Source organism: Cetorhinus maximus, chromosome 14, assembly GCF_964194155.1.
Source record: "Cetorhinus maximus chromosome 14, sCetMax3.hap1.1, whole genome shotgun sequence".
Lineage (NCBI taxonomy): Eukaryota > Metazoa > Chordata > Chondrichthyes > Lamniformes > Cetorhinidae > Cetorhinus > Cetorhinus maximus.
The window spans coordinates 95166961-95189310 of NC_135892.1; the positions used below are offsets into that span (position 1 = coordinate 95166961).

General features: G+C 45.5%; 1 protein-coding gene across 6 annotated transcripts in view; it reads right to left on the reverse strand.

The window, feature by feature from the left end:
* Positions 1-22350, reverse strand: part of chrm3b (cholinergic receptor, muscarinic 3b) — a 1038143-nt gene that overhangs the window by 97246 nt on the left and 918547 nt on the right. For 5 of the 6 annotated variants that reach the window (XM_078557272.1, XM_078557271.1, XM_078557268.1 and 2 more), the window contains one exon: positions 14832-14937. The exons of the other annotated variant lie outside the window; for it this stretch is intronic. The gene's annotated coding sequence lies outside the window, so the exon portion shown is untranslated. The remainder of the gene's footprint in view (positions 1-14831; positions 14938-22350) is intronic. 6 annotated transcript variants of the gene reach the window in all.

Consider the following 22350-nt stretch of genomic DNA (forward strand, 5'->3'; position numbering starts at 1 on the left):
CACCCTCGCCTGTCCCACCCCTCAGCCTGCCCGACGAGGGCAAAATTCTGCCCCAGATTTTTATTAATTGAATTTAAATTCTACCAGCTGCCATAGTGGGATTTGAACCCATGTTTCCAAAGTGTTAACCTGGGCCTCTGAATTACTAGTCCAGTGACATTATCACTACACCACCATCTCCCCAAAACCAATTTTGTGCTGTAGATCTATGTCCACAATGAATGGGGCTGAGACTGCCCAATCTCCCTACACAAAAGCTCTGTATAATCAGCAAAGCTTTTATCCCAGCTCTCAGAAGTGAAAAACCACTATCTATTTAATTGTGCTAGCCAGTGTGTTTTTTATAATGCATCAGCATTCATAGCTGACAAGCCTGTTGGAGTACTTTATTGTGCACTTACCTCAATATTGAGTTCGTGATGCCTTTATATTTAGAATACTAAATCAATGTACCAATTGTTATACTGAATTGTTTAGAATTGGGACTTGAACAGGCCAAAGCTGGGCTGCCCACTTAACAGTAAACAAAATTTTTATGGTAGTAAAAACAGAAAATGCTGGAAACAGTAGGCCAGGCAACGCCTGTGGAAGGAGGAATGAAGTTATTGGGTCAGATTTTGCCGTGGGAGTAACAGTGAAGCTATAGCACTCGCTGTTATTAAAGTGTAAATTGGACAACATCTTCCAGAGATCACATCTGCACAGTATAACACAAAAATCAGGCAGTTGCTGTCCAATTTGTCTTGCTCCTCTTGAAGCTGTGTTATATGGCATCTTGTTGAGACACTCAGCATTGAAATACATGGAACGGTGCAAAGTTGCTGTACTTTCTGATACATATCCCCTAAATGTGCCAGAAAATGTTAGCACTCGTACATTCATGTGTAAGCAACGTTTTAATGGCGTAATAAGCCTTGATTAGTGCTAAATAAACTGTCTTGCACTGAAAATTAACTTTTACAAATGTGAAGTCTCATTCCTTCAGCTCTGCATAATTGTTGGAGATTTGACAAAATTAACAAACATCTTTCTTTTTCTTTCTCTTCCTTTTATCTCTCTCTCTCTTTTAATCACATCTTTCTTTCCCTCTCTATTACAGTTTATGTCCTGATTTGGCATTGAATTAATTGTTCAGTCTTATATTTCCCATTTCAGATCCTGCATAGTTCAGTAATGATTTTTCGATCTGATTGGGTAAGCGGATACTTTGTTGCCTGCCCTAGTCACACAGCTTCCAGATCCCCTGTACAGGATGCTGCACCAAAATGGGTTTCTAATCACTGTAGTTACCAATGCAAAATCCTCCCAAAAAAGTCTGTGGACATGTTTGGCATTGACTGCAAAATTGTCTCCAGTCTTATAACCCTTGGTGTTCTAAAAAAAGGGTCATCTGAAAAATTAACCTTTTGTTTTCTTTAACCATGAGTGAAATGTAAGTCTAAGTCCTAACATGGAAATTTGAGAATTTGAATTAAATTTAAAAGCAAATAAAGAACTGATCAGCCTTTATGTTATTGGACTCAATGCCATTCCAATCCACCACCAATGCAAAGTCATTAGAAATGACCCCCTTGACTATAGATACCTATTCCTTACTATAAGTTGAATACTCAACCCCACATAACTATTTTAACTAAATACCAGTGAGCGTGATGGTTGAACAAAATGAACAGGCAGCAAATTGGACAGATCTCCTAGATGGTCAGGTGTAGAGTGCAGAGTAGCAATAAATCAGAGCTCGCCACCATAAGGCAGCATGAATTGGATTCCTCCCTTATCCTGGATGTTCAAGAAAGACTGTTTTCTTTGAGTTTACAAAATGAAAGTAGAATTAACTGTAGCTCTAACCAAAGACAGAAGCTGGATATTCACTTCTTGGCATGATGGGAGGGCACAAATATACAGGGGTTGAAAAATGGCCTTGCATTTTGTCCACGAGTGCAGTAATTTAATAATTTATTTTTAAACATACGAGCCAAACAAAACACAAATGGTCTGAGTGCTGGATTTATGAATCATCACACTGCTTGTCTAAGATGACTTTTGACAGATATGACTCCCAGGCTTCTTCTCACATTGCTTTCAATGTCCATGACACCAAAAATATCCAGTTTAACACTTAGTGTATTTGTTAACAAATGCCTTCAGGTAGGATTCTCTTGACATCCTGACTATTCAGAATGACTTTGCGTCAACTCATGTTTATTGTCTTTCAGTTTGCCTGGAATCAAGGTTCTTCCATATTATGGGCATCACTACAAGACTAGAATCTTCTTTCAAAAGTATTGACTAAAACTCTTTCACCAAAATAATGGAGGCCAATAATATAATGGTAGGCTTCCCACTAGATTATTGGATGTGGAGGCCTGAGGCCTGAGAACTGCAATGCATCTAACTGCACTGCTCCTCAATGTAACCAACCAACATGAAGGGGCACTGAGATTATATGTATAAGGCTCATAAAGACCCCAAAAATAAATTAAAGGAACAAGTGCTGAAGGTGAGACCCTAATTCAAAAAATAAACAACAAATTACATTTGTGCCACACAAATGTCAGGCAATGACCATTTCCAATAAGTGAGAATCTGACCATCTCTCCCGATATTCAATGGCACCACCGTCATCAACATCCTGGGGGTTACCATTGACCAGAAACTTAACTGATCAGCCATATAAACACTGGGACTACAAGAGCAGGTCAGAGGATGGGAATTATGTGGGAGTAGTTCATCTTATGACTCCCCAAAGTCTGTCCACAATCTACAAGGCACAGGTTAGGAGTGTGATGGAATACTCTCCACTTACCTGGATGAGTGCAGCTCCAACAGCATTCAAAAAGCTTGACACCATGCAGGGAAAAGCAGCCCGCTTGATCGCACCCCATTCACCAGCTTAAACATTCACTGCCTCCGCCACCAACGCACAGTAGCAGCAGCGTGTACCATCTACAAGATGCACTGCAGCAACTCACCAAGGCTCCTTCGACAGCACCTTCCAAACCTGCGACCTCTACCATTTAGAAGCACAAGGGCAGCAGATGCATCGGAACAATATCACCTGGAAATTCTCCTTTAAGCCACTCACCATCCTGACTTGGAACGATATCAACATTCCTTCGCTGTCGCTGGGTCAAAATCCTGGAACTCTCTTCCTAACAGCACTGTAGGTGTACCTATATTACACGGACTACAGTGGTTCATGAAGGGGGCTTCACCACCACCTTCTCAAGGACGATTAAGGATCGGCAACAAATGTTGGCCTTGCCGCGAAGTCCAAATCCCACGAACAAAAAAAAATTAAATCCCTGTCCAGTGACACTTAGTGCTCTCCCTAGAACAGAAAATGCTGGCTGCATTCTGTAATGGCCAATCAGTAATGTTGGCCTTCCAAAATTCTGGCCTCTGGGCAGGATTTTCCCCTCATTGCACCAAGTGCAGCAGTGGATGTGCAAAACCAGCGTTCTGCCCACCGGTCGCAATGGCGGGTTTTCGCGCCATATTGTCTGTTTCCCACCATATTAATTATGCACACACAGGGAAACACACCAGATCGCGGGCAGGCAGCCTCTGATTCACCTGGCCTGCCATGAGCTCACAGTTTCCTCACTCCGGGCGCCATATTTAAATGGCACCCGTGCAGAGCCTTGTCAATGTCTGCAGCCCAGGACTGCCACAGATGAGAGAGATGGCCCCAAATTCAGTGATGCCTCACTGGTACACCTGCTGGGCGCAGTCGAAGCCCGCCATGATGTTCTCTACCCCAGAGGAGGTCCACCAACCTCGCCACTCCGGCCTGGGAGGCGGTGGCTGCAGTGGTCAGTGCCAACACAGCACAGCCATCGAGTGCAGAAAGAGAATGAATAATCTATCCTGTGCCACCAGGGTAAGTCAGCCAGCCATCTCATCACCCTCAACTCACTCACTCACCCGCCCATCACACATTCACTGGCGTCTCACACGCTGCCAGCTCAAGGGACATCACCACTCATTCTCTCGCGCACACCCTCACATAACCATAAGATAAAAGCAAAATATCGTGGACGATGGAAATCTGAAACAAAAACAGAAAATGCTGGAAAAACTCAGCAGGTCTAACAGCATCTGTGGAGAGAGAAACAGAGTTGACGTTTCAAGTCCGTATGACTGTTCATCAGTCTGAAAAAGGGTCATGCAGACTCGAAACATCAACTCTGTTTCTCTCTCCACGGATGCTGTCAGACTTGCTGAGTTTTTCCAGCATTTTCTGTTTTCCTTCACATGACCATCTGCCCTCACATCCTCTGAAGTTCGCATCCGCATCCCATTATGGCTACACTCATCACCCACACATGGCAGGCATCCTTATCATCTGCCCTGGCATGTGTCCTGCTCACATTCTCCGTATATCTTTATGTAGGTCAAGCTTGTACACAATCGAAGGGAGAGGTCTCAGAACAGAGGTGGAGTGGCCAAAATCGAGGTCCTCACTCCCTACGAGAATCGAGCCATCGAGCTGGCCGGAGAGGATGTGGATCATGCCTATGTTGACGGTTTGGTGGTGCATCCCCAAGTGAGGATTCTGCTCCACCCCGTCCTTCAGGCAACCATACTGTAAGTGCATTGTCCTGTTTTAGAGTTGCCAACCATGCCAACAATTACCCCTCCTTTCTTTCATAGGCATCTCTGGAAAGCACCCAGGGGCATCCACAAGCCAGGCCCTCAGCTCCAACCCCGACAACACCTCAGTGAGGGACCAGAGCAGAGCATCAAAGAAGACTCATCACAGTGCTCAGCCTCCAGCATCACAGAGACACACACCTCGGTGGGACCTAGTTCTAGAACAGCCTCAGGATCACAATCTAGTGAGCACAGCACACAATCTGGTCCACAGCAGGCAGAGGCAGGGACATCCGAAGTCAGCGGCACTCGGAGGACTGTTCAATGTCAGGGATCTGTGGAGTCTGACTCAGATGATGAGCCTCAGGGCTCGGTCCTAAATCAGTTGGTGGAGCGGTGGCGACAATCACGGGAATATCAGGAAGGGATGTCAGCTACATTCCTCAGATTGCAACAGGCGATGGAGGAATCCATCTGCGTTCAGTCTAAGGTGATAGTGCCAGCATGCCAATGCACAGAGGCCAGCACTGATAGGATGGCATCTGCCATGGAGACCTTGGTCCAGAACATTGGTCCCGCACCTGTGCAGGAGCTGCATACCATTACTGTAGTCACTGGTGGCATCCATCATTGGCTACATGGGGGTTGCGCGGGGCATCTAGATCTCACTCCAGCTTCCCCTTCTTCTCCAGGAGCCAGCCAGGAGCCCTCGGGCACCCATAGAGATAATGACCAGCAGCTCAACACCCTGGGGTCATCCACCCAGGTGACTCCGGGACTGTTTGGCCGATCCCAATCTCCTCTTCCTATGAGCCCGTCACCTCCAGCTCCACAGGCTGAGGAGGGTGCAACTGCCCCGCAGCAGGACACTGAAAGCAGGCTGGGGCCATCCAGTGCCTCTGCCTCCACTGCAGATGTCGGGGAAGCACCAAGATGTAGCTGTAAGGTTAGGAAAGTTAAAACAATTTAAGAGCACAGCGGTGGCTCAGGTGTTTCACAACATGCATATAATGTTTACAAATATAAATAGAATTGCACCCGTTTCACATCTCTTGTGTATGCCTCCTTTTTATGATGAGCTGTGTTGCTGTTAATCAGGTGTGATACCATGGTCCCCCCCCCAGCTTATCACAGATGTCGCTATCATGGGCCTCTCGTCTATATAGTGTGCTTTCATTTTGCCGCAGTATTTGGCCTTTTTCCAGATCATTCTCGACATCAGTGATGCCTCGTCCTTAATGTTAAGTGTGCTTGTGGAATGAACCTTGTTCACATGCTTTGCAGAGTAATGTCACCTGTATTCTTGGCTGTATAAGATTGTGGCAGAGGTGTTCTATCTCATCTGCACTCTTGAAAGGTGAAGGCATAGTGTACAAGGAAAGACATGTTAACGCATGGAGAAGGGTCATATATCACGCAATTGCATGTGCTCTCTGTCATCTGGCAGAGTTTTCATGCTATGAGCCCATACTAAGAGCTCGTGTGCGCTCCTGTCTGCCAAGCGTGTTGCTGACTTTCCAAGTGCACATCTGCTAAGCTGACCAACATGTGGGAGCACCTCAAGGTGCCAAAGCTCTGCCCCTCTCAACTACATTATTGCCCTGATGCTCGAACCTACAATCTTGATGATTTCTCAACCTGTATTGTGGCCACAAGGCTCTCATCGCAATGTTGGGATGGAGCGCTGTGCATCCCATCTCCTAAGCACTGGCCGATACATGTGATGCTAATTGCAAATGGTGATATTTGGCAGTGAATAGAGCCTTTGAGCACGCTCTGAGAGTGCACACTGTAGCTTTGGACAATGTTGAGGGGAGCAATGGGATGGGAGTGAGGATGTACTGAAGCTGAAGTCTGCTCTTTATTAGTAATGACTCATGACCTTGGCCATGAGGGCACAATGTGTATCTTAAAGAGGAGGCATTTTAATGTCTGGCACGTAAGTGGTTGAATGTCATCATCTTCAGGTGGTCCACATGCAGAGGAAGGTGAAGATAAAAGCGGGCCAGCATCTCTACCTGAGAGTGCAGGATGTTAATGTGATAGAGAAGAAGGTGACACAGAGGATTGAGGTATCTCTGAATGGATGCACACCTTTAGAACGTCCTCGGCTGCCTTGGCCCAATTGTCGCATGTCAGTTTCACCATCGAGGTTACACAGGATGCGCTGTCCCATATTTGGAGCTGGGTCTCTTTGAGGAGCTTTGTCAGATTGAAGGCATGCAGCTACAAGCCCACTGAGGATAGTGGAACAGCTCCTGGCTCTTGTAGGCTGCCATTGCGACTGGGATGCTGGAGATTTGCTTGAAGAGGCAGCACCTTTTGACGTCTGATGCTGGGACTCCCTCCTCCAGTTAACACCTCATCTCAGCAAGGACACACACTCTCATACTGAAGTGCATGGTTGAAATGAGAGGAATACCAACACTGGTGCTCATGCTGGCCCATGATGGAGGGCACTTGTTCAATAGGGTACTAACTGCAACTCATCATCCTCCTCATGGAATTTGATGGCTATGAGGACCTCACACGCATGCCTGCCTGGTCTGGCCTATGCCATGCCCTCTTCCCCTGCAGCTTCAGCTTCCACGAACTCAACGCCCTCATCCTCTTCCATGTTCTCATTGGAGGAGACGTGCAGCTCCTCCATGTCAGCATCTGGCAAGTCCTCCCCCCTTTGCAGCGCCAGGTTGTGCAGCGCACAGCAAGCCGCGATGACCCATGAGACCCTCTGGGGACTGCACTGGAGTGTTCTGCCAGATCTGACCAGGCATCGGAATCGCATCTTTAAGATGCCTATGGCCTGCTCTACCAATCAGGTAGTAGCATGACCCTCGTTGTACCTTCTCTCTGCAGGAGTCTGAGGCCGCCGTATGGGCATCATCAGCCACGTCCTTTGTCACCGAGAACCCAGCCCTGGATCCTGTGTGGTTCCTCAAAGATGTCTGGAATCTGCAATCTACTCAAGATGTCTGAGTCGTAGGCGCTTCCTGGGGATCAGGCGCAAACCTGCATGATCAGTTTCTTATGGTCGCACACCAGCTGTACATTGAGCGAGTGGCAGCCTTTCCTGTTTATATGTTGGAGTGCCTGTTGCCGAGGAGCTTTTCTAGCCACAGGAGTGCAGACGATGACACCCTGCACCTATGGGAATTTGGAAATCTCAGAAAAGCCCTGTGCTCTGGTGTCCCAGCTTGTTTGATCTCTGTCGAAGTTGACGTACTTGTGGGCCTTGGCAAAAAGGGTGTCTGTCACCTCATGCATGCATTTGTGTGTGGGTGCTTGAGAGATTCCATAGACTCTCTCGATGGAAAGACCCACTGGCGCAGAAGTTGAGTGCGGCCATTACTTTCAGAGCCAGTGGCAGTGGATGTCCTCCCAGTCCCCATGGTGCTAATTCCTGGAGGTCTGTGGACCTGCGGAGGCGTCAGCAACTCTGGTTCTTGCTGATCTGCAGATAAGACAAGCGAGTTCTGTACACCCAGGGTGTGTCTGTGAGCTTCATTCCCTGCGTCCAGAGGAGGTTCTGCTGGCCCATGTTCTTGTGGGTCTTTCTCCTCCCTTTGACAAGCTAGCACCTCTATCATAATCTTCTCCTTCTTCTCTCCAGCCTGTAAGTGATAATGCAGGAAGCGATAAATCCAGCCCCCCATCTTCCTGATGGTCTCCTCTCTGCAGCGTCAATGAGAATCAGTCAAGAGTCAGCTTTAATCTCCAAAAGTCATCTTTCTGTCAATGATTCGTCAGTGAATGTGGGTTCAAGGACTTTGTTCCTGTGTCGGCAACTAATCGCCCCTTAAATGATGGCCAGAGCGGGGTGCGTATCAAGGTGCTCCCCCCACTCCCAACGACTGCTATGACATTGCTTTAGCCAAGTGCTTGGATGTGCTACTTTCAGCCCAGGTGCTGGGACCCTCATTCACTGCACTCTAATACCACATTCTTGGCAATAAGTATGAGGGTAAATGTTTAGTCTGGAAATGAGATTATCTGAGGGGGCGGTGGCGGGGGTGGGGGGGGCGGGGGTGGGTGTTGAGGCTTCTTTTCTGTGAACCCGCCCAGCGCCACGATTCTAACATGCTTCTGAATCTTATCCAGTTGCCCAATTGCTCTGGAGTTCGTTATCAGTCTGGGGAATTTCCACACTGCAAACAAGGGGTTAAAACAAGATCTCTTAGTGCCATTTTGCGGGATTAGCCTCGCATGAATGCACATCATTGCTTCACTTTCCTGATTCCCTGCCCTGTGATTGAAAACATGTCTCAGCTGTGCCTCTCTCCTCATTTGGGAATGCACAGTTCAGTTGGATGGGTCCCCCCAGTGCATGCATTTGCCCTCCAATTGGCCTGCAGAGCCCTCACCAGCAGAGTATCTCCTCATTTTCATTTTGTACTGCGCCATCGCTGCAGGTTGGAAGATGGCGGTGCTGAGCTCTCACTACCAGACCAGCTTGGACCTTCCCTGTGAGAGTGTGGAAACCCCTCCCATCATCCTAGAGGAGCTTAACATCCAGGTTTCCCTCCCCCCAAGATCTCTCAATCCTCCCTTTGGATTCCGTGATCCCAAGGTGATTGTGCTGGATACCCGTTTGTTAGCCTCTGAACATTTTGAGGTGGATGTGCCTATGCCCCATGTGATCCTCACCCCTCCCCATCTTGAGGACACTTGCACAGTTAAACATATACCCACCCACACACTCTCAGATACCACGACAATGTCTTTTCCCCATTTGTTGTTTGCCAGATAACTCCCCTGACTGAGTGTGCCACCTGCAGCTCAGTGTGATGCTAGAAACGCCATGGACTGAGGCACATGATGTTACAACAACGCCTGCACACAACATGCTGGGCACAACTGACACTGGACTGACATGCCCTTCCCCTCGCTGGACTGGGACAAGGAGAGTCTTTGCAAGCTGGACAATGTAAACTGAAGCGCTTCTTCGATCAGCAATCCTCCCATTCTGGCTCCAGGTTGCTTATTTCATTCTGTAACATACCCTCTTCCCATCCTGGTGCTGAGGAGGCTAACCACCTGCACCCTTCCCCCCAGTCATATGTCTGAGTGCAACCTTCCCCACTCTTACCCCCCCAGTACAGCCTGCAGCCGCTTCCCGTGCCTGAGGCCAGATCCCCTCCTTCCCCAGTGCAGCCCCAACCCTGCAGCACATTAAAAGCCACCCCCACCTTACCGCTGGTCTGGTAGGTAGAGACTTGCCTGTGACAGCCCCCTGAAAGCGATGTGGTGCTGCCTGCGAAGTCTGGTGCTGATCACCATGAGCACTGCGAGACGCAAGGTAGGCGAGTGAACCTCGAAGTCACGAGTGAGTGCAGGTCGCGAGGTGCATGTCACTAATGCACCATTGTGAAACACATCATTCAAATTGCACGCTTATGTACCTCGGTGATCCAGTGTGGGGGGATGATTCCGACAAGGAGTCCTTATAATAGGATGCAAATATATTGAAATGATGTTCCTGATGTGCTGTGGCTGCTGCACACAATTGAGAGCTGATTTTATCGACGCCATGAAACCAATTTTAGGCCTTCTCGCGATATTTCCCACTCCTGCCCGCCATGATGCTCGCCGCGAATGGGAGCAGAAAATCCCAGCCTCCATTACTCCAGTACTCCCATAGTCACATGTGACATGCCCAGGACTCTAATGACACAGAGCCATTTTTAGTGCCAACATGTAGCAAAGAGTTCTTGCTGAAATACACTGATGTGCAACAAACAGCCATCTCTGTTGTAATCATGTGTGTCTGATGTGGCCGCCCTCCCTCTAATTGATGAAAAAGACAGTCTTTATGCACAGGGTAAAGGCATGGAGCTTCAGGGATCGGGGAAGGGAGCTTAAACTTAATTAGATTTACATTTGTAATTTAGCAGCCTTGCTGGACCTCCTCTGTTTTTCTGTATGCACCATAGTCTGGGTTATAAAACACAACTGATCTATATATCATTGAACACTTGAACCCTTGTATAAGCAAACTAAAATATGACTTGCATTTACATTGCATCATATCATCTTGAGATGTTTGGAAGTGTTTCATATCGTGAATTTACTTTTGAGATTGAGTGGCAGTTATTGAGTGGGCAAATTTACCAGCCTCAGTGTATCAACAATGTCATGCATGTGGTTGAAGATGATTTGAGCTGTTTTTGGTGGTGCTGATTGAGGGAATAATATTGGCAAGGATACTGAGTCTTCTGCAAACTGTGCCATGGGATATTGAATGCTCACTTGAATCACCAAAACAAACAGAGGGAGACTGCCTGGCGCCTTAACTGACAAGAACAGGGCATCAGAACAGGGCCTGTATGTTGGTCTTTCTGATCCATTAGATAACATGGGTAAACATAATTAAAATAATATAGGATGTTACTGGTGACTTTTGCTCCGCTGCTACACATTCAAAGTGTGCATATAGTAGAATAAACAGACGGGAAACGGCTGAGCTCTGTATTCACTAAAGAGTCAAAAACAATAGGTAAATGATTTTAATTATCATGCATTTTATGCAGCATATCTGACAGGCTGACGTAACTGTACAGGATTTTGTAATTGTGGCATTGTGTTATGAAGATTAAAATTATACATTCGCCAAAGGGTTTCTCAGTCCAGATGATGGATAGAACAATATAAGTCTAGTTATTATTAATTGAAAATCTTGCTTCTTTAAACTACCATGACACTATTTCCATACACGGTTTACTCTCATTCAGCCTCTGGGCGGTAATGATTTCCATTTGTTTGCCTGTGTACGAATTTAAAGCATTTATTATAGCCTGTATGGAGGCACCCATGGTACAGGATGTTCCACCCTCTGAGATAATGGAGGCAGCAAACAAACTTAAATATGCAAATAATGTAAAATGTCAAATCCAGCCCAGGGTGAAAACCTGCTCATCTATCGCTTTAAGGAGTGCGAGCAAAATGAATTTAGACAGTTGCAGCCTTGTTAATAGTGAGCATAAACCAACAATGCAAAATTTCCAGAGACTGGTGGTTTCACTCAAGGGGACTGCAAGACTGGCTGCAGACAGTAATGCGTCTGCTTTAACACTTTGGACTGAATTCTTGTTCTGGGGTCGGGACCCCAACATCGGGGGCAATTCCAGGTCCCAATCTTGCAATGTGTTGGTGGCTGACACTTGAAAATGACATTTTCAAGAAGATGGCCAACTAATGGCCAGATGGCAAGTTCACCATTCAATTAAGGTCGGATGGTGGACTCCCAAGGCTGGAGGGCTTCAAGCTGGAGGCTCCCTTTGAAGAATCTTCAGAGGCCACAGTGACCAGATTGTCAATGTGGAGGGGGAGCCCCAATGGTTCTCACGACTGCAGGGGAACTTAACTTTAATGACTGAGTGCTGGCCCCCTGGTCTATCACTGGGAGGCTGCCTTCATTCATTGGCTGGGTGATGGCCTCAACGAGAGTCCCTTATGACAACTGGAAAATTCCAGTCAGTGACAGGAGAGTGGCCTCCATAGGCACTTAAATCAGCTTGAATGATGACCTGCCACTTGTGGGTGGGTAGATGTCAAACCACCACCCATCCCTGAAGCAGCCTGTTCCAAAATTGCCTGGAGGATGGAACATGCCAGCACGCTGGCAGGCCAGCCAGTAACAGGAAATTATGGCTTCAGTCCCACCTCCGCAGCTAAAGGAAAATTCGTCCTTTAGGTTGTTGGGATGCTGTACAAATAATCCCACTCAGCTGGTGGCACTTACGCTTCTGAGTCAGGGGGTTATGTGTTCAAGGCACCCTCCAGGACACAATCCATCTAAGTGCTGGGAAGATAATGCTGCCAACCCTTCCTGGAGGGTTAATTAAAGTTTAGCCACCTGGGCACTACTGCAGGTGAACCCAGGAGTAGAGTCATATGGTTGTTGAGAAAAAAAAGAAGAAAAAAAAGACTTGCGTTTATATTGCACCTTTCACAATCACAGAATGTCCCAAAGCATTACAGCCGATGAAGTACTTTTTTCAAATGTAGCCACTGCTGTAAGTGTGGGAAACACAGCAGCCATTTTGTGCACAGCAAGCTCTCGCCAACAGAAATGCGATAATAGCTAGATAATCGGTTTTTGTGATGTTGAATGAGGGATAAATATTGGTCAGGACGCTGGGGATAACTCTACTTCTCTTCTTCAGAATAGTCCTATGGAATCTTTTACATCCAACGGAGGGAGCAGACTGGGCCTAGGTTTAGTGTTTCTTCTGAAAGACAGGATCTCCTTTGGTACTCTACTGGAGTGTCAGCCTGGATTTTACTGCTCAAGCCTCGAGAGTGGGATTCAAATCCACAAGGTTCTGACTCAGAAACGAGAGGGCTACCAGCTGAGCCAAGGCTGACAAAAAATTGTGATTTCTTTTCATTTTCTACGAATGCATCTGTTCATTTGTTAAAGATTGAGAAAAAGGCTGCATGACGAGGGCAGGGTGGGCTGGAAGGGAAGGTGGCAATGAGATGAAACATTTAGCAAAACAGCCAATTGGCAACCCTATCAGGGGCCCCTTGCTTTCGGGTGCAGACAGAGCCCTCCTGCTATCAGATGTTCCACTCCTGTTTGATGGTCAGCCACCAGCTCTGGGTGGGAAACTGATTGGGAGCATGTCGGAGAAGGCCTGTAGTTAACATCGTTTGGGCCTCATGTCATTGAGCTCGGTTTACCAGGTCTCTTAGCTTCCTTCCACCCACTTCTCATCATTGAGGTAGCACTTGTGACGCAGATGCTGATGAGTGTGGCTAATGTTATTGAAATTTCATTCAGATTATCGAAATGTTGAGATCAAAGTAAAAAGCTGAACAAGAGAATCATTAAATTTCCACAGACTGACCTTTTTGTAACATTTCTATTACACTTAAGGCAGAATATTACACTCGGTGTGCGGACACGCGCCCAGCATGCCCTCGCGTAAAATGACACGCGATGACCTCGGGTGTACATCCCGACGTCATCTTGCAGCCTTGTGATATTTCGTTCAGAGGGTGCACGCCGGAGTCAGCTGCACACCCACCTATAACTAAAAAGCCTATTAAGGCCATTAACAATCTAATTAAACTCAAATTTATGCTGCCCGTCCAACCTAATAGTTGGCGGGCAGGCAAAAAGGCTAAGCGGCCTTTACATTTTTTAGGAAACCTCAGCCACGAGCGGGATGAGGTTTCTAAAGCAAATAAACATTAAATAAAACTTTATTTTTGGATTAAAAACATGTCCCAGAGTCACATGAGGGGACATGTTTTATTCAATTTTTATTCGCTTAATTATTTTTTTACACAGCGCTTCAACCTCCCTGAGGCAGCTCCGTGCCTCAGGGAGACTCAAGCGCTCTTTCTCGCTCATGCACGAACTGCACACCAGGCACAAGCCCTCCTCCCTCCACCCGCATAGGCAGCGCTCAGTGCTGCCGCTCGCGATCCATGAAGGGCGGGCCTTAATTGGCCCACCCATGTGAAATCGCAATGCGGAGCCGATCGCGGGCGGTGGTTGGCTTTCAGAGCACCCCTGCCAAGCACCCCCTCCAAGGGCAAAATCCTGCCATTAGAATCATAGAATAGTACAGCACAGAATGAGGCTGTTTAGCCTTTCTTGCCTGTACCTGCACATTTGAAAGAACAATCCGATTAGTCCTAGTGCACTGCTCTTTCACCATAGCCCTACAAATTTTCTCCTTTAAATATTTATCCAATTTCCTTTTGTAAAGCGCTATTAAATATTCTTCCACCACCCTTTCAGGCAGTGCATTCCAGACCACAATAACTGGATATCATTAGCTTATGTAAAGAGAAGAAGGATGATTTTAACCTAACCCATTGAGTGCGATACAGGTGGGTGTTAGTCATATATTAATTGTGTTTATTGCATTGTGAAACTATGATTGTTGGGTTAGGAGGTGTATGCTTGTGATGTGAAACTGTAAATAAATGCTTCTAAAAATATATAAAGATTGGCTCCAGTTCTATCCTTTACCAACTGGCTTTCTGGAATAGAACAGTGGGTCAGATGTGCACTTTAACATCACAACTCGATTTTTATTCTTTGCTGATTTCAATTTTCCCATTAGTCATCAGCTTAGGCTGAAGTCACTGCATAAAGTTTCATTATAGCTAATTCAATAAAAAGGAAACAAGTACAAACGCATCTTCAGAACAGTAACATTCCTCTTCATGGACGTGAATTAAGCTGACTCAGAGGAGCACTGAGATAACAAGAGGCTTACCAATAATTTGAATGACAAGTTTTGCTACATCAGCTGTGATGACATAACCAGGTCCTGGAATATTCATTATATACCGAGCTCCCAGACATGATATTTCTTATATAAGCTGGAAAATAAGAAGAAAATACATCTTTTGATTTAGCATATCATTACAACTGGGATAACAACCTAGAAGATTTTATTTGAATATTAACATATAAGTACAACGCTTTAATGTCATATTCCCCATAGCACCAATTTATCGATTTCATTCCTACAGATGCAGGAATATTATTTGAATGTATTAACGGCTGACTCTATAATATCAGCAACGTTTTTGCACTAAAATGTCTTTAAATAAGGCGTCTTCCATATACTTGATAGATTGGTTTTGAATTTCTACAAACACATTTGAAAAGTCATGGACGTGAGATGTGAGGAAAATTATAAAAGGGCCTCTAACGAAATAAAATACATTCTTTTTATTCCAGGATTAATTTTGGGTGTATTAGCATGTTGTTTGCATATTGTTGTTTTCTATTTGAATGAAGAAGAACAACTAGAGAAACATTTGCTGACTATTAATTTTAATGAAAATCATGGAAGATGAAAACTCTAGTTAGACTAGGGTTTGTACCAGGAGCACATTTGCAATCAAGCAATTTTTAAAATGACCCCTTGCAAGTTTTTCGTTGGTGTAAGCATTCTGGTTTTCACATCAACATTACACTTAAAAAGGCTGGACCTGCATCTTGAACCTCCTGCATTCTTGAGCCAGCTGAGACCCTGACTCTGCACTCAGGCTGCATTGACATTGTAACTGCAGTGTTAATGTGAAGCAAAACCACTGCACCCTGATACTCTTGTCCTAATCTACACACAATGGGGTAGAAGTTCCTTTGAATCTATTTGTGCCTAGCATCAATAATTTATGTTGGGAATAGGCACGTTAGGGTCTGATTCTGATTTCAAGACCAAAACAATGCAAAGGATGGGATAGAGGGATTAGATTAAAAACTCTCCAAAACATTGAGACTATCCTTCCCCATTTCACAATGAAAAATTTCCAATGGTTTCAAAATTAAGTGTACAGTTCACCCAAAGGGATCCTTTAGATGAGCAGAAAAAGGTCTCTTTGGTAAATCTGAAGAAACTACAAGATCTTCCATCCTGCTGATCTGCACCTTTCTGTTTCAGGGTCTAGTAAAAGGGTAAGTTACTCCTGCAAGTGATCTGAGCATCCTACATCTATAGTCATCCCCAGTCTAAAGCCAAGACCACAACTCTTGCAAACTTCAGGACATTCTTGGTTGAGTTTACTGTGCACATTCACACTTCACAGGCACCCTTTAACACGTGAGACTGGTACCTGATGGCCATCAGCACTCTGGTGCCAAAATCACCATTTGCAACCTATGTCTTCCTTTCCTTCTATAATGTATAGCCTTTTGGTTTTACAATCTACAATTCAAGCAAAGGGGAAAACTCTTGATCAGGATTGTTAATTATAAAACAGTTGGTTTTAAACCTTGCAGTCCACAGGATTGCTGTCTCAAACTTCAGTGATTGTTCCCACCAGTCCCATAAGGAAAGCAATTTTTAAGTGTACTTGCTGAATACTGCTTCCTGGACCTGTACGCAATTCCCAAAAATAATTTGTAGCAAAAATAGTCCAAGGACACTGTTGACGTGGACAATTTATAGTCCCACAAGCATTTTGTTTCTTGTACCTTCACATCGACTGAATACCCCAGGGTTGTTGCAATCTTAAATGCATCTTGCAAATAATACTGATGTCTTTCCAATGGGATTTATTGTGAGAACTCCAACCACAAAGTTTGTTTTTACCATGGCTCAAATATTGTTACTGTCAGCAACCACAGCCCGCTTAGAAGAGCACAAGACATAGCGCTGGTGAGAAGCTGGCAGGAGTGGACAGTAATCTTAGTTGGAGTTGGGGGACCGTCAGATTTTAACTGTGACTAGGCACTTTAGAACCTCCCGAACACAACGTGGAGTTCAACAATTTCAGATCATAGCCAATGCTCCCATTTTTTTTCTGCAGCAGATACTGGTAATATTCCTGCTCTTCATTTAATCATTCCCATCCCCTTCAAAGACCTTCCCTTTTGTTCTATCTCCCGCCCCCCTTCAACTCCCCCCACCCCGCCCTCTTTCCCAGCCTCTGCACTTGCTAAAACCTGACACATTTATAACATTTTCCAATTCTGATGCAAGGTCACCAGTCTGAAACGTTAACTCTGTTTCTCACTGCACAGATGCTGGCTAAGCTGCTGAGCATTTCAAGCATTTTTCTGCTTATTTTGCAGAAGTTGAAAGCCTGAGCCTCATGTGAATCTCACCATGGTCAGCTGCGAACAGATTTTCAGCAGAAAGTACCAGCTGGAATATATTCCATGGAGAAGATTGGGAGGTGATTTAATTAAAACATATCAAACTCTTAAGGGGCTTGGCAGGATGGATGAAAAGAAAATGTTTTCCCAGGCTGAGGAAGCTAGAACATGGGGTCACAGCCCAAAATAAGGGGTCAGCTATTTAAGACTGAGATGAGGAGAAATTCCTCCATGCAGAGGGTTATGAATCTTTGCTAGTCTCTACTCCAGAGAGCAGTGAGAGCTCCGATTTTGTGCATAATCAAGACCGGGGTCAATACATTTTTGGATACTAAGAGAATGAAGGGATATGTGGCTAGCGCAGGAAAGTGGAGTTAAGGTAGGAGATCAGCCATGATCTTATTGAATGGCAGAGGAGGCTCGAAGGCCCAGATTGTCCAGTCCAGCTCCTATTTCTTATGTGAAAACCCAGTGGCCTGGAGCTCATCATAAGATGCTGACATCACAAGAAAGGTTGGTCCAAGGGAAATGGGTAGAACACAGAATCTCGTGGCTGGACAAAGGGGAGCTTGCCTGGCCCAGCAGATAATCAGGACTTCCCTTGTGGTGTGTGAAGAAGCACCCCTACTCCTCCAGAGCTCACTAAGCAATGTTTATGCTTAAACTTTTCTTAGTGGTAAGATTACTTCCTGACAGGTTTATTTAGTGGGCTAGCCACCCCATTCAGGGGTCAGTTAAAATTCTAATGGGACCCATATACCTTATGGGAACTTCCACCTGCCTAATCGCATGTGAAACTACAATGTCTCCACACAAAACCAAATTACCAAAGCTTTCTTGGCCTACTTAATTATTCTTGCTGTCATATAATTTTAGGAGAATATTAATTCTAGTAACAGACAAGGATGCCAAAGATATTCCTTCAAGTGAGAGCTTGATCTAGTTATAGCTGAGGTGGCGATTACCTTGCTCAAAAGGTACAGCATAGAATTATCAGGGTCAGAGTAATCATCTGAACTAGTTTCAATCGCCTAAGGGAGTGGGGGAGGAATTGCCCTGAATTTTCTTTGTCAAATTGGCCTGGGCTGGTTTCTTTTTGCATCTCTCAAGAGACCACATGGTTTTTGGGGAGTGGCAGGGTGTGCTTGTATTGTGATGTACAGTTGTGCAGTGCATACTGGAAAATACTAGGAGGTCTTTTCCTGGCTGTCATCATTCACATATTTGTATGATATATGCATATCTACAGACCAGTAGAGCATATTGACCTCATGCTATGCTACTATCAATAATAAAGTATTTAAAACTGTTTTCAAGTGGCCAGACTCTAGATGTTGTAATTATTTAAGGGTGCTAGAATTCTCATCTCACTATGTGACTGTGTGAAGTCTGAGGCTTACTCCGATCTGAATTTTTGAAGATCTTCTGATAAGGTCAGGCCCACCTTCGCGAGACAGCAGCTCTCCCCTGCATAAAAGATGGCCTGTTATCAAATTTATTGTGTTGACCAGAGAATTGGGATGAGGAAGTAAAACAGAAAACCTGCCCTATGGTCGCTGAGCACACTTTATGCATGAAGTTAAAAGATTGGCACTGGGCTATTTGATCCTTAAGTGTATCGTGGTGGAGGTAGGTGTTATTCTGGATGTTGCACAGAATGCTTTATTGCATGTCATCATAACCATGACAAACTCATCATCTTTTATCACATCTCCGTCCCCAGCAATGTTATTAGTGTTTGCAAAACAGATGCAAAGGCAAATTATTTGACTCTGCACTAGAATTTTTATACATCTCAACAAATGTTGTTAATACTGTGTTATACATTTCCACAGAGAAACCAACTACATTTAGTAATACTTAATTAACTGCATCATTGCACAGGAAAGCTTCCACTGATTTTGGATGCCATACAAAGAATGTTTCTGATATAGCTAGTACACAATGAAGGCTTGAGGGCATTCTAAATTTCTCTCAGCAGTTTTCACTTGCTGTAGTCCTCGAGTCTCTCATTGAAGTCAGTATTATTCATCTGCAAACGCTGTCACTGAATATCTGCGGTTTATTTAACTGAGCACAGTTACCTAACATCCACACCATACTTGCAGGTAGGTAATTATCACAATTAAGTGACAGGCTGATTTTCCCCCACCTAACCCGGGGTGCTGAAGCGAATGGGAGCAATCACCTTAGCTGAATTTAGCCAACTTGACAATAGCTAGGGAATACTGGGTCTCTCTGCTCTCTGTAGCTTCCATGCAAACTGTACAATCTTGTTCAGCCTTTTGCACTGATGTAGTTTGAGTGTTAACAATTGTATAGCTTATATTTCTCGTAGATGAGCATATGTTTCTATGCACTTTCACGCGTATGTGTGTATGTGAGTGTGTGTTAAACAGAAAGGGAAGATGCAAAGCTGAAATAGTAAAGTGTGTCTTGCATTTATATAGCACTTTACACCCAGATGTCTCAGTGTTTTACAGCCAATGAAGTACTTTTAAAGTTCAGTCCCTGTTGTAATTTCAGAAACAATGCAACCAAGTTGCGCACAGCAAGCTCCCACAAACAGCAATGTGATAACTGTTTGACTAGACTAGATAATTTGTTTTTGTGGTGTTGATTGAGGAATAAATACTGGCCAGGACTCTGCAAATAACTAAAACAAAAACAGAATTACCTGGAAAAACTCAGCAGATCTGGCAGCATTGGTGGAGAAGAAAACAGTTGACGTTTCGAGTCCTCATGACCCTTCAGCAGAACTGAAGTATAGTTAGGAGAGAGGTGAAATATAAGCTGGTCTAAGGTGGGGGGCGGGGGGAGAGAGAAGTTGCGGGTGGGGTGGTTGTGGGGACAAGCAAGCAGTGATAGGAGCAGATAATCAAAGGATGTCACAGACAAAAGGATCAAAGAGGTGTTGAAGGTGGTGATGTTATCTAAGAAAAGTGCTAATTAAGAATGGATGGCAGGATACTCAAGGTACAGCTCTAGTGGGGGTGGGGTGGAAAGACTAACAAAGTGTTAGTTGTGGATTTAAAAACAATGGAAATAGGTGGGAAAAGAAGAATCTATATAAATTATTGAGAAAAAAAAAGGGAGGGGGAAGAAACGGGGTGGGGATGGGGGGAGGGGGAGTTTAAGGTCTAAAGTTGTTGAATTCAATATTCAGCCTGGAAGGCTGTAAAGTGCCTAGTCGGAAGATGAGGTGCTGTTCCTCCAGTTTGCGTTGGGCTTCACTGGAACAATGCAGCAAGCCAAGGACAGACATGTGGGCAAGAGAACAGGGTGGAGTGTTAAAATGGCAGGGAAACGACAGGGAGGTTTGGGTCTTTCTTGCAGACAGACCGCAGGTGTTCTGCAAAGCGGTCGCCCAGTTTGCGTTTGGTCTCTCCAATGTAGAGGAGACCGCATTGGGAGCAACGAATGCAGTAGACTAAGTTAGGGGAAATGCAAGTGAAATGCTGCTTCACTTGAAAGGAGTGTCTGGGCCCTTGGATGGTGAGGAGAGAGGAAGTGAAGGGGCAGGTGTTGCATCTTCTGTGTGGGCATGGGGAGGTGCCATAGGTGGGGGTTGAGGAGTAGGGGGTGATGGAGGAGTGGACCAGGGTGTCCCGGAGGGAACGATCCCTATGGAATGCCACCAGGGGGGGTGAAGGGAAGATGTGTTTGGTGGTGGCATCATGTTGGAGTTGGCGGAAATGGAGGAGGATGATCCTTTGAATGCGGAGGCTGGTGGGGTGATAAGTGAGGACAAGGGGGACCCTATCATGTTTCTGGGAGGGAGGAGAAGGCGTGAGGGCGGATGCGCGGGATATGGGCCGGACACGGTTGAGGGCCCTGTCAACGACCGTGGGTGGAAAACCTCGGTTAAGGAAGAAGGAGGACATGTCAGAGGAGCTGTTTTTGAAGGTAGCGTCATCAGAACAGATGCGACGGAGGTGAAGGAACGAGAGAATGGGATGGAGTCCTTACAGGAAGCGGGGTGTGAGGAGCTGTAGTCGAGGTAGCTGTGGGAGTCGGTAGGCTTGTAATGGATATTGGTGGACAGTCTATCATCAGAAATTGAGACAGAGAGGTCAAGGAAGGGAAGAGAAGTGTCAGAGATGGACCATGTGAAAATGATGGAGGGGTGTTGACTGGAAGCAAAACTAATAAATTTTTCCAGGTCCCGACGAGAGCATGAAGCAGCACCGAAGTAATCATCGATGTAATGGAGAAAAAGTTGTGGGAGAGGGCCGGAGTAGGACTGGAACAAGGAATGTTCCACATACCCCATAAAGAGACAGGCATAGTTGGGGCCCATGCGGGTACCCATAGCCACACCTTTAATTTGGAGGAAGTGAGAGGAGTTAAAGGAGAAATTGTTCAGTGTGAGAACAAGTTCAGCCAGACGGAGGAGAGTAGTGGTGGATGGGGATTGTTTGGGCCTCTGTTCAAGGAAGAAGCTAAGGGCCCTCAGACCATCCTGGTGGGGGATGGAGGTGTAGAGGGATTGGACGTCCATGGTGAAGAGGAAGCGGTTGGGGCCAGGGAACTGGAAATTGTTGATGTGACGTAAGGTGTCAGAGGAATCACGGATGTAGGTGGGATGTAGCTTTTTGTTTTTATCACTGCAAATAACTCTCCTGCTCCTCATCAAAATAGTGCCATGGCATCTTTTGCGTCCACCTATGCAGGCAGATGAGGTCTTAGTTTAATGCCTTATCCAAAAGAAGGTACTTCTAACAGTGCAGCACTCCCTCAGTACTGCACTGGAGCATCAGCCTTGATTTTTGCACTCAAGCCCCAGAGTGAGACTTGTACCCAGAACCTTATGATTCACAGGTGAGTGTGCTACCAACTGAGCCAGGCTGACACACAAATGTTTTCTCCTAAGTATTTCCAAAGAACTTTTAAAGCCTAAAAAAATAAGGAAACATAATTTCTTTTCAAAATGGTTCAAAAACCATTTTCCTTCAGGAGACTGTATGAGCAAAGGAGAAGACGGCCTTATTTCCCTGAATACATTACTCTGGGTGCAGAGATGGCTAATTTGGACAGCCTGAAAATGGGCACGGGAATCGTGGTGTCAATTAACCTGTGCCCGTTGATTGAAATACAGGCAGCATGCCAAGTGTGTGCTGCCTGCTGATTAGAATTCCTGCTGCATGCAGTCATTGATAACCACACTGTTCATTGACTGCATCAGC